This window comes from Mirounga angustirostris, unplaced genomic scaffold, assembly GCF_029215605.1.
Source record: "Mirounga angustirostris isolate CCGP_5_RB_7025 unplaced genomic scaffold, mMirAng1.0.hap1 SCAF_8, whole genome shotgun sequence".
Lineage (NCBI taxonomy): Eukaryota > Metazoa > Chordata > Mammalia > Carnivora > Phocidae > Mirounga > Mirounga angustirostris.
In genome coordinates this window covers 66869910-66885291 of record NW_026991716.1, presented here as the reverse complement: position 1 = coordinate 66885291, position 15382 = coordinate 66869910, and the positions used below count along the sequence as shown (strand labels likewise).

Below are 15382 nucleotides of genomic sequence, written 5' to 3'. Positions count from 1 at the left end.
TTTTCATATACTTTGTGGATCACAGTTTATTAAAAGGATTCCATCTACAAAGGAGGAGAGAATTAATATGCTACTTCAAGACCTGTCACTGTTACTTGAGGGCAAGAACATCTATTACCTAGTATCTTTCCTCTATTTTAACTTGATTCTGCACTTCAACTAGAGTCTACTTGAGTAAATAATAAAATAAACAGATTTTTCCATATTCTGAAGAAAAGCATAGAATTATAGATTTCAACATTTAAAATGCACAAAGCATAAAATATATATATATGCATACATATACCTAAACAGATAGTTATTAATAATTACATAGTAAAATAAGTACTAATCAATAGATGATTTGAAAAACATGATAAAATATAAACTAATATAATAAAACAGTAAGAGCTAACATTTTCTGAACTGGTATGTATAAACAAAATAAAATTTTGGGTGCTTTACATGCATAGTCTCATTTAAACTTCAAAATAATGTGATTAATGGCTACTTTTATTATCTCAGTCTTAAAAATTAGGAAAGTAAGGACAGCAAGGATAGGGCTTAGTACTTATTTTGACTGATTGAATTAATAATCTACCATTATAAGTTTAATTAAATATATAAAATATTTGACACATATGTTAATATGTAATACATAAATATATAAAATGTAAATAATATATAATATAAATGTGTATTTAATATGTAATACAAATATATATGCACAGTTGACCCTTGAACAACATGGAAGTGAGAGGTGCCAACCTCCTGTGTAGTCAAAAATCTACACGTAAATTTTGACTCCCTAAAATCTTAACTACTAATAAACTGCTGTTGACTAGAAGCTTTGCCAATAACCTAAACAGTTGATTAACACATAATTTGTATATTATATGTATCATATACTGTATTCTTATAATAGAGTAACTTAGGAAAAAGAAAATGTTATTAAGAAAATAATAAAGAAAAAATACGTTTACAGTACTGTACTGCATTTATTTTTAATATCTGGGAATAAATGAACCCATATAGTTCAAACCCATGTTATTTAAAGGCTAACTGTATATATTTAAATAAATCTCTGGTTGGTAATAGTTACTTCAATCAATCAAAACTAAATATTTATTAAATGCTATTCTACCTTAACCTTGCCATGCCTTACACAGAGTACAGGATATACAAATATATAGATACTAAGGAGAGGGACAGAGAATTCTCATACCTATGAGTTTTGCATTTCTATACATCTTGAGAGTGAGACCTTGTTTGCCCCCTTTTATTCTGACTTATTTTTTTTAAGGATTTTTTTTTTTTTAAGGATGTTATTTATTTATTTGACACAGAGAGAGAGACAGCGAAGAGAGGGAACACAAGCAGGGGGAGTGAGAGAGGGAGAAGCAGGCTTCCCGCAGAGCAGGGAGCCTGCTGTGGGGCTCAATCCCAGGACTCTGGGATCACGACCTGAGCCGAAGGCAGACGCTTAACAACTGAGCCACCCAGGCACCCCAGGATGTTTTTGTACTAAACAGAAATAGTGTCTTTGTCTGGAACAAAGGTAGGCTTGCTTACTTGGAAAATAATAGTGCTATCCTCCAGAGCAGAGAGAGAGAAATGGCATGCTGTCCATTATTTGGTAACAATTTGTTTTGTATATTTGTGAATCTGTTTCTGTTTTGTTTTATTCATTTGTTTTATTTTTATTTTTTAGATTCCACATATAAGTGAAATCATATGATATTGGTCTTTGTCTGGCTTATTTCACTTAACATAATAGCTTGTAGGTCCATCTATGTCATCCCAAATGGTAAGATTTCATTCTTTGTTTATAACTGAGTATCACACTATTTTGATTATTATATATTTATATAATTTGAAATATGGAGCATGATACCTCTAGTTTGTTCTTCTTTCTAAAGACTGCTTTGGCTATTTGAGGCCTTTTGTGATTTCATACAAATTTTATGATTCTTCCAGTTCTATGAAAAATGCCATTGCTATTTTGGTAGGAATGGCATTGAATCTGTAGATTGCTTTAGTTAGTATGGACATTTATGGACTTTATGTCCTGAAACTTTACTGAATTAATTTATTAGTTCTAATAGATTTTTGGTGGAGTCTTTAAGGTTTTCTCTATATATTTCTATATATATTATCATGTCATCAGTGAAGGGTGACAGTTTTATTTCTTCCTTTCCAATTTGAATGACTTTTAGTTCTTTTTCCTTCCACTGGCTAGGACTTCCAGTACCATGTTGAATAAAAGTGGCAAGCATGGGCATTCCAGTCTTGTGTCTGATTTTAGAGGAAAAACTTTCAGCTTTTCACTATTGAGTATGATGTTAGCTGTGGGTTTGTCATACAGAGCCTTTATTATGCTGAGGTACATTCCCTCTGTACTCATTTTGTTAAGAACTTTTACCATAAATGAATGTTGAATTTTGTCTAATGCTTTTTCTGCATCTGTCGAGATCATATTATTTTTATTCTTTTTTTTTAATGTGGTATATCACACTGATTGATTTGCAGATGTTGAACCATCCTTGCATCCTTGGAATAAATCCTACTTGATCGTGTAGTATGATTCTTTTCATGTATTGTTGAATTTAGTGTGCTAATATTTTGTTTTCTCATCTATATTCATCAGGGATACTGGCCTGTAATTTTCTTTTTGTGTGTGTGTGATGTGTATGCATGGTTTCAGTATCAGGATAATGCTGGCCTGGTAAGATGAGTTTGGAAGGCTTCCTTTATCTTCAGTTTTTTGGAATAATTTGAGAAGGAAAGGTGATAACTGTACTTTAAATGTTTGGCAGATTGACCTGTGAAGTCATCTGCTCATGGACTTTCTTTTTCTGGTAAGTTTTTTTAAATTACTGCTTCAATTTCATTACTTGTAATAATGTATTGAGATTTTCTCTTTCTTTGTGATTCAGTCTGGGAAGATTGTATGTTTCTAGGAATTTATTCATTCTAAGTTGTCCAATATGTTTGTATGTAATTGTTCGTATGATCCTTCATATTTCTGTGGTACCAAGTATAGATTTTCCTCTTTCATTTATGATTTTATATATTTGGGTCCACTCTCTTTTTTTTCTTGATGAGGTTGGCTACAGGTTTATTCATTTTATTTATCTTTTCAAAGAACCAGCTTTTAGTTTCATTGATCTTTTGTATTTTTAAAAAATCTCTATTTCATTTATTTCTGCTCTGATCTTTATTTTCCTTCTCCTCCTCTCTGTGGGTTTTGTTTGTTCTTCTTTTTCTAGTTCCTTTAGATATAACAGTAAGTTGTTTATTTGGGATTTTTCTTGTTTTGTGGTAGATCTGTATCACTATAAACTTCTCCCTTAGAAGTGCTTTTGTTGTATCCCATATATTTTTTTAAAGTTTTTCCATTTTAATTTGTCTCAGGATATTTTTTGTATCCTCTTTGATTTCTTCATTGACCCCCTGGTTTCATGTTGTAGTATGTTGTTTAGCCTTCACATGTTTGTGTTTTTCCCAGTTTTTTTTCTTGTAATTGACTTTTAGTTTCATATTGTTGTTGTTGGAAAAGATGTTTGGTATGATTTCAGTCTTCTTGAATTTATTGAGATTTGTTTATGACGTAACAGGTGATCTATCCTGGAGAATGTTCTGTGTGTGGTTGAGAAGAATGTGAATTCTGTAGTTTTTGGATGATAATTTCTGTGTATATCTATTAAGTTTATCTGGTCTAATGTGTTATTAAAGGCCAATGTTTCCTCATTGATTTATTTTTTCTAGATTATCCACTGATGTAAATGGGGTATTAAAGTCCCCCACTTTTATTGTATTACTTTCAATTTCTCCATTTATTTCTGTTAATATTTGTTTCATATATTTAGATGTCCCTATGTTGGGGACATACCTGTTGGGGACTGCTATATGTCCCTATAGTTATAGTTGATTTTACTATTTTTATCTTTTAATTTTCATACTAACTCTTTAAGTGGCTGATTTACTGCCTTTTACTATATATTTGCTTTTACCAGTGAGATATTTTTCCTATATTTTTAAAATTTGTAGTTATGGCCTATTCTTTTCCACTTAAAGAAGATCCTTTAGCATTTCTTATAAGGCTGATTTAATGATGATGCATTGCTTTAGCTTGTCTGGGAATTTGTCTTTCCTTCAACTCTGAATAATAATTTTGCTGGGTAGAGTATTCTTGGTTGTAGATTTTTCCCTTTTGGTGCTTTAAACACACCCTGCCATTTTCTCTGGCCTGAAAAGTTTCTGCTGAAAAACAGCTCATAGTCTTATGAGTGCTCTCTTGTATGTGACTGTTTTCTTTTGCTGCCTTTAAGATTTTTCTCTTTAACTTTACTATTTTAAGTATAATACATATTGGTGTGTATCTTTTTGCATTCATCTCGTTTGGGACTTGTGCTTCCTGGACCTGCATGTGTTTCTTTACCTAGCTTAGGAAATTTTCAGCTATTATTTATTCAAATAAATTTTTTGCCCCTTTCTTTCTTCTCCTTCTGGGACGCCTATAATGTGAATGTTAGTACATGTGAAAATACCTCAGAGGTCTCTTAACCTATCTTTAAAAAAAAATGCTTTTTACTTTTTGCTCTTCAGTGATCCATTCTTTGCATATTACTGATCCATTCTTCTGCATTCTTTAATCTGCTGTTGATTTCCTCTAGTGTATTTTTCATTTAGTTATTGTATTCTTCAACTCTCATTTGTTCTTTTTTATATTCTCTATCTTTTGTTGAAGTTCTGAGTTCATCCACTCTTCTCTCAACTCTAGCAAATATCTTTAGGACAATTACTTTGAACTCTTTATCAGGCAGATTGGGTATCTCCATTTCATTTAGTTCTTTTTCTGAGGCTTGTCTTATTATTTCATTTGTAACATATTCCACTGTTTCCTCATTTTGTTTGACTTTCTGTATTTTATTCTATGCATTAGGTAGAGTAACTACCTCTCCAGTCTTGAAGGAGTGGCCTTGTGTTGGAATATCCCCACTGTTGACTGCATGTGCTTTGGTGGCTTTGGCTGGTTGGCTGAAGCTGGAGTAGGTGCAGGCCAGGAATTCCAGGGTGTTTTGCTTTGTGGTCAACCTGATGGGCTGGCTGGAGCTTCATTGGCTTTGGCCAGATGTTCCTGGACATTCTGTGCCAGAGCTGCTCTGGTGAGATAGCTGAAATTGGAGCCCATGTGGGCCAGGGGTTTTCCAAGATGCACTGGCCAGGGCTACACTGTGAGATGGCTGGAGCTGGAGTGGACGCAGCCAGTGTGCTTCGTGCAGGGACTGCCTTGGTAGGATGGCTGGAGATTTCCCACTGAATGCCATTCTAGAGCTGCCTCAATGGGATGGATGGAATTAGAGCAGGTGCAGGCAGGGGGCCCCTTGTAGGGGATGGCTGGAGCTGTTGTGGGCTAGGGGCCCAAACCTCACTGCAGTGGCTCTAGCAGGTTGACTAGAGCACCTAGACCTTGCTCCTGTCTGCACTATCAAGGTGAAGGGGAAATGTAAACAATGGCACTTGCCAACACCTCTGACCCCAGAGAGAGTTCCAGCAGTTTTTTCCACCATTTGGCAGATGCTCTAGGGTAAGTCACTTATAGTAGTTCCCCTTTAAACCACTGTGTGTGTGTGTGTGTGTGTGTGTGTGTGTTTGCTTTTGTTTGTGTTTGTTTTTGCTGTGCTTTGGGTTGGGTGAATCTGTGTGCTGGTCTTCTAGTGATATCCTTCCCTACTGTAGGTGGTACTGTGGGTGCCATGGTTACTGTGTTTCTGTCTCTCCTATCCTTCTCTATGTAGTCCTTCTATCCATGAAACTGACAGGATGACTTGTTAACTTACAAGTAGAGTGAAACCTCACACATTTCTTAAGTTCTTTCCTGTTTTCTGATTTTCCCCAAAGTTCAAAAAGTAGCAAAATTCACTTATTGATACTTTTATCTCTTTTTTTTTATTCCCACCAAATAGTGCTGAGGGCAGATGGAGAGGAATATGAAAGGAGAATATAAAAGGGCTCAAGTAATGACAACTTGATTAAAAAAAGACCCACAAGCATAGACGTTATGTGCTTTGAGTATCTTACTCTATCACATGCTCTTGGAGCATTTGGGACTAACTAACCTGCTAACAAGATCCATATTCCCCTGAAAAGCTAATCTATCCCACATTCTTTCTCTAATGAGGTCCTGAATATTTCCCCCATAAAGTACAAACTGACAGCATGGATATAGTTAGGTCATAGAAAAACAGGTCTTTAAAAGAGCTATTCTGTTGAAGGATAGCAATTCCCTGGAAACCAGGTTAATAAACACCAACTTCTTTTTAGTGGCAGGTGAAACTGATCTCCTTCTTAAACTCTTTCTTTCATAATCCTAGATGTATTAGAAAATGATACTCCTAACAGCAATTGCAGTTTTTAGGTTCATATCTACAATAACAAATGTATTCTATGATCATATAAATATTATTTTACTAGCCCTGGAATGTCACTATGATTTTAAAAGTGATAATCTTTAAAGATAATGCTAAATAAACAAAGATCTGTTTTGCTATAGGAAACAAATGTTTAAAACATTTAGAAAAATTCTATATTAACTTTCATGTTTTTTTATTTTTTAAATTTTTTTATAAGTTTTTTTTTAAAGATTTTATTTATTTATCTGACAGATAGAGAGACAGCGAGAGAGGGAACACAAGCAGGAGGAGTGGGAGAGCGAGAAGCAGGCTTCCCGCTGAGCAGGGAGCCCGATGCGGGGCTCGATCCCATGACCCTGGGATCATGACCTGAGCCGAAGGCAGATGCTTAACAACTGAGCCACCCAGGTGCCCCAACTTTCATGTTTTCTTAAATTTATACCCAAGACAACTGGCTTATTTAGGATTTATTTGTATGGCTTTAATTAACTATTTAACTAAAGGCCAGTGCTCAAGGTTTCTCCACCCTTTGCACATCCGGGTTATCCTGGACTTGTGAAGCAGTCGATTATGTTTCTGGAGGCTTGATGAAGTATGTATTAGGTAGAGTAATCCTTGATATTTTAAAAAGCCAACTCCCAGACTACAGTGCCCTAATAGAGTAAATAGAGTTTCACTTCACTGTGCAGGTGCTTTTGGTTACTGAAGTAGAGAATTCTACTTCATATAGTCATTCAGGGACCTAGGATACTGGAGGTTGTAAGATCATCAACAAATGTCTTCCAAGAAGGAAAGAGAATATACACAAACTATTTTTGCTTCAAAAATACCTTGACCCAAAAGTGTCACATATAACTTCTGCTCACATTCCATCAGCAGGAATTAATTACAAGGCCCTATTGAGATACAAGGATGATTGGCAAGTGTAATCCATGACTGAGTGGTCACTTCTTAAAGATAACTTCAAACTACTGAAGTGGGTCATGAATATTTGGTGGAATAGCTGTCCCTGCTTCATTTTCCACTCTTAACAATTATTCTCCAAGCCACCATTAGAGACCTCTCAATATCTTAATACTGTATTCATTTATTCTTATGAAATTTTATTAATGAACCTGAAAATAATTGTGTAGCTATATGGAAACACTGGTTCATTATACTGCAAATAAGGTAATATAAAGTTGCACAGACTACAAATAAGGTAGTATAAACTTGCACAGTATAAACTTGCATAAACTATGATCAGTATAGTCATAATGGAGCACAAGATACTATGAAATGGTAGCTCATCCTCCTCTCTGTCACAGATGGCTTTAAGTGCAATGAGATGATTTAAAGAAATAAAAAGTGATAATTTTTTAAAAAATATTTTTTAAAAATCAGAAGTAACCTGTATATTTATTGTAGCCAAATATTATATTCAGCCCATTCAAAAATAATTCAAACTGAAAATATAATTCTCCATATATGCTAAGATCAGTGAGACACATGAGAAATTCTCAGTAAATGTTAGTTATGTAAAGTGAATCTGTTCATACAGCTTTCTTTATTTGCTCTTCTGTTCCCATGGTGAAAACATTTGATATTTATAAGTAAGTTTAAATATTCCATTTTAATCAGATTTTCTTTGAGAGCCAGGACCATCTTGTATTTTCACTTCCAGCTTGGTTATTATGTTGTCTTTACAGAACTCACATGAGAAAAGGATTGTTTTACCTAAACTGACTTTGAAGAGGTATTTTGTGTTGCTTTTGTGTTTAAACATGGTTAAAGGCTAAGCTATTTCAAGGAAAAGGCTGGGAAGCATATAGCCCCAAATCCCTCCCAGTTGAGAAGCAGACACTATTTCAGTGGGAGAAGTTCATTGGTATTCTATATAAATATTATCACCAAGTGAAATTAGATCTGTTAGATTATACATTTTAAAAATTCTGCAGGTGCTGCTTTTTCCATTTCCATCCACAGGATACTGTCCCTTTGGAAGTAGATTTGTGGCACTCTGAGTGTCGTTTCTGTCTACAGAATTCTGTTTTCTCATGCAAATGGCTTACACTAATAAAAAGCAAGGCAGTTCAAAAAGAAAAAAAAGCAACGCAGTTCTTCTTCTATATTGTAGAGAAATAGGACCTTTCTAGGGACATGATGGAAGGAGAGGGAGAGTGAGGAGTGGAAATCATTCTAATTGTGGCAGATCTTAAGAGAGGCAGAGAAGCTTTTACAAAGGAAGAGAAATCCTACTACCTATCAGAATGATAAGTTTCATTTTTAGGCCAGAATATGCAGAGTATAGAAATAGCGCTTACCTTTGTTGAAAATTTGGAATTGAGAAAGGACACTTCAGGCATATCTAGATTTATCAAGTCAATGCTTATAATTCTTCATCTATTCTTGATGTGATCATTTTGTTGGTTTTAAGAGCTGTGATGTTATTAGTTATCCCAACTATTTGACCAGAGTCCTTTTAGTATATAAAATACTGTCTAAAGTCTTGTTCACACTGCTCTTTGTTAATTTATAGTTATGCTTCTTGCTGTTTAATCAAACAATTCTGTCAACATATCAAGCACTTAATATATGCAAAAATAAATTTAAAAATTATTAGGTCCGGTCCCTACATATATGTGTCCCATCTTATGAATTAGGCCATTTGGAACTGCATTTTTTTTCAGCCATAAAACTTTTTTCAAACTGAAAACTTTAGTTAAACATCAATAAGCATAAACATGGAAGAAGAAAAGTTAAAGTGGAGAATAGGGGCTACAAAAAATGCTTTCTCAGTTTTTTTTTTTTTAAATAGACTTTTCATTTTAGTAGTTCTAGATTTACAGAAAAGTTATGAAGAGAGTACAGAGAGTTCCCTTATATCCTACACCCAGGTTTCTCTATCACTAACATCTCATATTACTATAGTTAGTAATTTGTTACAGCTAATGAACCAATATTATTACATTATTAACTGAAGTTCATACTTCATTCAGATTTTCTTTATTTTTACCAAGTATCTTTTTCTGTACCAGGATCCCATTCAGGATACCACATATGTTTATTTGTGATATCTCCTACTTCTTCTTGGCTGTGCTAGTTTCTTAATGATGGGTTTTGGGGAGAAAACCCACAGAGTTAAAGCACCATTCTCATCATAACATATTAAGGGTACATCCTATCAATATCACTTATCACTATTGATGTAACCCTTGAGCTCCTGGCTGAAGTAGTATTTGTCATATTTCTCCACTATAATGTTATTCTTTTCTCCCCCTTTTCCAAACTCTACTCTTTGGAAGGAAGTCACTATGTGCAGTTCACACTAAGGAATGGGGAATTGGGTTCTATCTCTGTGAATGAGGAATATTGTATAACTTATTTGGAATTCTTCTGGATGGGAGATTTATCCATTCTCCTGATTTATTTATTCAGTCATTCATTTATGTTAGTATGTACTCATGGATAATTGTTTTATATCTTGGATTATCATCCAATAGGAGTTATTTTGTTCAATTTGTTCTAGCTTTGGCTTTTGAGAGGTCTTTCAGTTGACTCCTGTATCCCTTTGACACAGCATCATTATGGATTTTTTGGTTTGTGGTTGGTTTCTGTTTTTTAGAGGGTTTTTTTTTTTTTTTTTTTTTAGCATTACAAGATGTTCCAAGTGCATCTTCTTAAAAAAGTTTTTATTTAAATTCCACTTAGTTAATATACAGTGTAATATTAGCTTCGTGTGCTATATAGTGATTCAACACTTCCATATATTCACCTGTTCTCATCACAAGTGTATTCCTTAATCCCCATCACCTATTTAACCCATCCCCCAACCTATGAGATATCACTTCACATCTGTCAGAATGGCTAAAATCAACAACCAAAAACAGGTGTTGATGAGGATGTGGAGAAAGGGGAACCCTCCTAACTGTTGGTAGGAACGCAAACTGGAGCAGCCACTCTGGAAAACAGTATGGAGGTTCCTCAAAAAGTTAAAGTAGAACTACCCTACAATCCAGCAATTGCCTTACTAGGCATTTACCCAAAGAATACAAAAATACTGATTCAAAGGGATACATGTACCCTGATATTTATAGCATTATTATCCAAATGCATCTTGTATATCCTCTGACACAGCCTTCTAGGTGGTCATTTCTCTAAGGAGCCCTACTTTCTTTTATTGGAGAATTGTATTAGAATCCAAGATCTGTGCCCTATTTGTACTAATTTCTACCTGAATGTTAACCCTACTGGGCCCTCTCAGCTGACAGAGCAAACTTTGTGTGTGTATACACATACATATATATATTTATAATACTTATACATACACATATCTATAAATATTTATATTAAGCTACACATGAATTCATACTGATGTCATTAACTGTAATCTTTTACCACATCAGCCATTCTAGACTTCTCCCCCTACTTGTCTATAACTTCCTACTCCAACACTGAGAAACCTGGCTCCTAACATCTGCCATCCTTTACACTCTCTTGGTTACTGTAGCTTCATAAGTCTTGAAATCAAATAATTTGAGTCCTCCATCGTTATTATTCTTCAGTATTTTATTGCCCTTCTATATCCTTTGCCTTTCCATATAAATTTTAGACAGTATGTTGATATTTATGAAATAGCTTGTTCAGATTTTTTTAAAAGATTTTACTTATTTGCGAGTGAGAGAGAGAGAGAGTGAGTGAGGGCGAGGGAGAGAGAGAGAGGGCGTGAGAGTGCACACAAGCCCAGAAAGAGGCAGAGGGAAGGAGAAGCGGACTCCCCACTGAACAGGGAGACCGATGCGGGGCTCTATCCCAGGATCCTAAGATCATGGCCTGAGCCAAAAGGACGCTTAACTGACTGTTGCTCAGATTTTGATAGTGATTATGTTGAATAAACAGATCAATTTGAGAAGAATTGTCAATGTAAGAATATTGAGTCTTTCATTACTGACACATGGAATATCTCCATTTATTTAAATCTTTTATTTCTTCCATCAGTGTTTTGTAGATTTTGGCATACAGTTTTATACATGTTGTTAAAGTTACACCTAAGCATTTCCCTTTTTTGTGTTATTGTAAATAGTACTTTTTGAATTTTAATTTCAGTTATTCATTACTGGCATATAGAAAAGCAACCTCATTATATATTTAGATGTTGTATAATGTGATATTGCTATACATGCTTATTAGTTCCAGGAGTGTTTTTACAGATTATTTGGGGATTTTCATACACTTATGTCATCTACAAATAAAAACAGTTTTCTCTTTCTTTGTAGTCTAATTTTCTCTTATTTTCTTGTTTTATTGTACTAGGTAGGGCTTTCAGTATGAAATGGTAAACTGATCTCTTTTTCTCAAACTTAGTGTGGAAGCTCCAGTTTTTTTTTTTTTTTTTTGTCTTTAACTATGATATTAAATGTGGGGGGGGTTTGTAGATATTCTTTATCAAGTTGGGAAAGTTCCCATCTGTTCCAGCGTATTGAGAGTTTTTTTTTATCATGAGCGGGTCAAATGCTTTTCATCATCTTTCTTCTTTTTCATCTTTGCCTGCTCACATGGTGGGTTACACTAGTAGATTTACAAATGTTAAGCCAGCTTTAGATGTCTGCAATAAATATCACGTGTTCCTGGTGTGTAATTCTTTTTACATATTGATAGATTCTCTTTGCTGATGTTTTGTTGAAGATTTTTGCATCTATGTTCATGAGAGATATTTTTCTGTTTTCTTTCCTCGTAATGCCATCTGTTTTACATATTAAAGTAATTCTGGCTTCAGAGAATAAATTAAAACATACGCTCTCTACTTGTATTTTCTGGAAAAGATTGTAGAGAATAGATACCTGTTTTCCTTAAATATTTGGTGGAATTCAACAGTGAAAACACCTGAGCCTGGTAATTACTTTTTAAAAGGTTTTAAAATACTGATTCATCTGTTTCTTTTTGCATGAATTTTGGTAGTTTGTGTTTTTCAAAGAATTTGTTTATTTTACTGACATGATCAAATTTGCAAGAGTAAAGTTTTTTGTAGTGTTTTCTTATCAGTAGTGTTGATCTCTTTTCTGTTTCTGATATTGGTAATTTGTATCTTCTTGCATTTTTTCTTGATTGGCTTACTTAGAAGTTCATTAATTTTGTTAATGTTTTCAAAGAACTGAAGTTTTAAAACCATCTTCTCTGTTGGCTTCTTGTTTTCAATTTCATTGACTTATATTCCAATTTGTATTACTTAAATTGCTCTTCTTTCTCTAATTTCCTAAAGTGAAATCTTAGGTTTTTGATTTTAGATCTTTCTTATTTTCAGATATAAGTATTTAATGCTATAAACTGCCCTCTATGTCCTGCTCTTGCTTCATCCCACCAATTTTGATGATGTGTTTTAATTTTAATTTAGTTCAAAATATTTTAAAATTTCATTGGGGACTTCTTTGAGTCATCAGTTATTTAGAAGTATGTTAAGTGTGTTATTTAATTTCCAAATATCTGGTATTTTCTAGCTCTCTAATTTATTTCTAGTTTAATTCCATTGTGGTCTGAAAATATACTTTATATGATTTCTACTCTTTTAAGTTTATTAAGTTGTGTTTTATGGTGTAAAATGTATATTTTGGTAAATGTTGCATGTAATCTTGAGAAAATTGTAAACTTCACTTTGAATGAAGTCTTCTATAAATGTCAATTAGATCAAGTTGATTGGTAGTGCTATTTAGGTCATATATATTCTTACTGATTTTCTGCCTGCTTGATCTATCAAATAGTGAAAGAGGTGTTGAAGTTTTCAATAAAGAATGGGTTTATTTCGAGTAGCCCCTCGGCAAGGTCCCAGGCGGGTGCCCAGGCCAACCCGGCCTCTCTTGTGGCGACTACCAGCTGCGAGTTTTCAACTACAGAAGAAGGTGCTTGGGTTATCAGAGACATGAATTACGCATGGTTCCTTACCGCCACGAGCGAAGCGAGAAAGCCTTCTGCCATCTGAGTCGTGACTGAGACTTGGAGCAGGGCACCGAAATCAGTCATCTCCTTGGCTCCTGGATCACCAAACCCCAACACATTCCCTTTTATAACTGCTGTTATCACCATAAAAAATGGAAAGCCCATCCAATTTGATGAAGAGATGATGAAGAGAGCACTTGAGTATTCTCAAAGTGCCGGAATCCCAGAGCTGTTGTCCTAGCTAAAACAGTTACAATTAAAATTGCATAATCCTCCCACCATCAATTATCCAACCAGCCAAGGACAGATGGACATATGCATAACATCTGGCAGCCAAGATGGTCTTTGCAAGGTGTTTGAAATGATCGTTAATCCTGGAGATAATGTCCTCCTAAATTAACCTATTTATTCAGGAACACTTCAAGCTCTGAAGCCACTGGGCTGCAACATCATTAATGTTGCCAGTGATGAATATGGGATTATTCCAGACTCCCTCAAAGAAGTACTTTCCAAATAGAAACCAGAAAACTCAAAGAACCCCAAGAAAAACACCCCCAAGTTTCTTTACACTATCCCAAATGGCAACAACCTTACTGGAAACTCATTAACAACCGCAAGAAGGAAATCTATGAGCTTGCAAGAAAATATGATTTCCTCGTCATAGAAGATGATCCTTACTATATTCTCCAGCTCAGCAAGTACTGGGCACCAACATTTCTTTCCATGGACATTGATGGGCGTGTCATCAGAGCTGACTCTTTTTCAAAAGTCCTCTCCTCTGGGTTGAGAATAGGGTTTTTAACTGGTCTGAAACCCTTGATAGAGTTGTCTTACACACACAAGTTTCAACCATGCACCCCAGCACTTTTACACAGCTTCTTATATCACAGCTTCTACACCAATGGGGAGAAGAGGGTTTCCTGGCTCATGTAGAGAGGGTTACTGATTTCTATAGGAACCAGAAGGATGCATTACTGGCAGCTGCAGACAAATGGCTAAGTGGTTTGGCAGAATGGCATGTTCCTACTGCTGGAATGTTTTTATGGGTTAAAATTAAGGGCATTTCTGATGGAAAACAACCGATTGAAGAAAAAGCCATTAAGAAAGAGATATTAATGCTTTCCGGAAATGTCTTCTACATTGATAGCTCAGCTCCTAGCCCCTACTTAGAGCGTCCTTCTCTTCAGCTTCTCCAGAACAGATGGATATGGCCTTACAGAGATTAGCCCAGCTTATTAAAGAATCTGTATGAAGAAATCAAACTTTTTATGAAGAAATCAAAATCTTCCAAGGGTTTTTCACATAAATTATTTTTAGCTTTTAGCAGGAAGAAATGATCATTGGCATTAGACTTATAGATTGGATTTCAACAAGCATGTCATATCTGCAGTGATTTAACTAGACAACTTTTAAAGTGCCCTTAAATTTATCAGATTGACAAAATATATTTATAATTCACTTATACCTTTTGATAAATTTTCACCCTGCAAAAATTATTTTTATCCTGGATTTATTGTAAAGAACTCCAGTTGCTTTATGGTTTCCCATAAATTTTCCTTGAAGCTAACATTTTACAGTAAATTCTTTTGAAAATGTAAGAAAATAAATTCAAAATGGTATATAATGTTAACTTTTTCTATTTTTAGGAAAATTTAATGAAAGCTTATTGCAAAAATTGTTAGAATTTGACTATTATAAGTGATTTTCAATAAGTACCACAGGCATTGTATTGTACCAAAGAAATCCCTTTAAAATAAAATTTTGAAACTACAAAAAAAAAAGAATGGATTTATTTCTCCATTCAGTTATCAGTTTTGACTTGTGTATATTTTTCTTTTTGAAATTGAGATATAATTGACATACAACACTGTATAAGTTTAGGCTGTATAGCATAATGATTTCTCTTACATATATTGTGAAATGATCACGACAAGAAGTTTAGTACCACAATAAGTAAATGATTAACAATAAGTTTAGTTAACATTTGTTACTATATATATATATGCACGCGCACACGCACACACACACACACACACATTATTTTTTTTCCCTTGTGATGACAACCAAAGTTTTACTCT

General features: G+C 34.4%; 1 pseudogene; it reads left to right on the top strand.

Annotated features, from left to right (window-relative positions):
* The first annotated feature begins 13287 nt into the window (after nt 1-13287).
* Nucleotides 13288-14720, top strand: LOC123837018 (kynurenine/alpha-aminoadipate aminotransferase, mitochondrial-like; annotated as a pseudogene).
* Nucleotides 14721-15382: the final 662 nt, after the last annotated feature.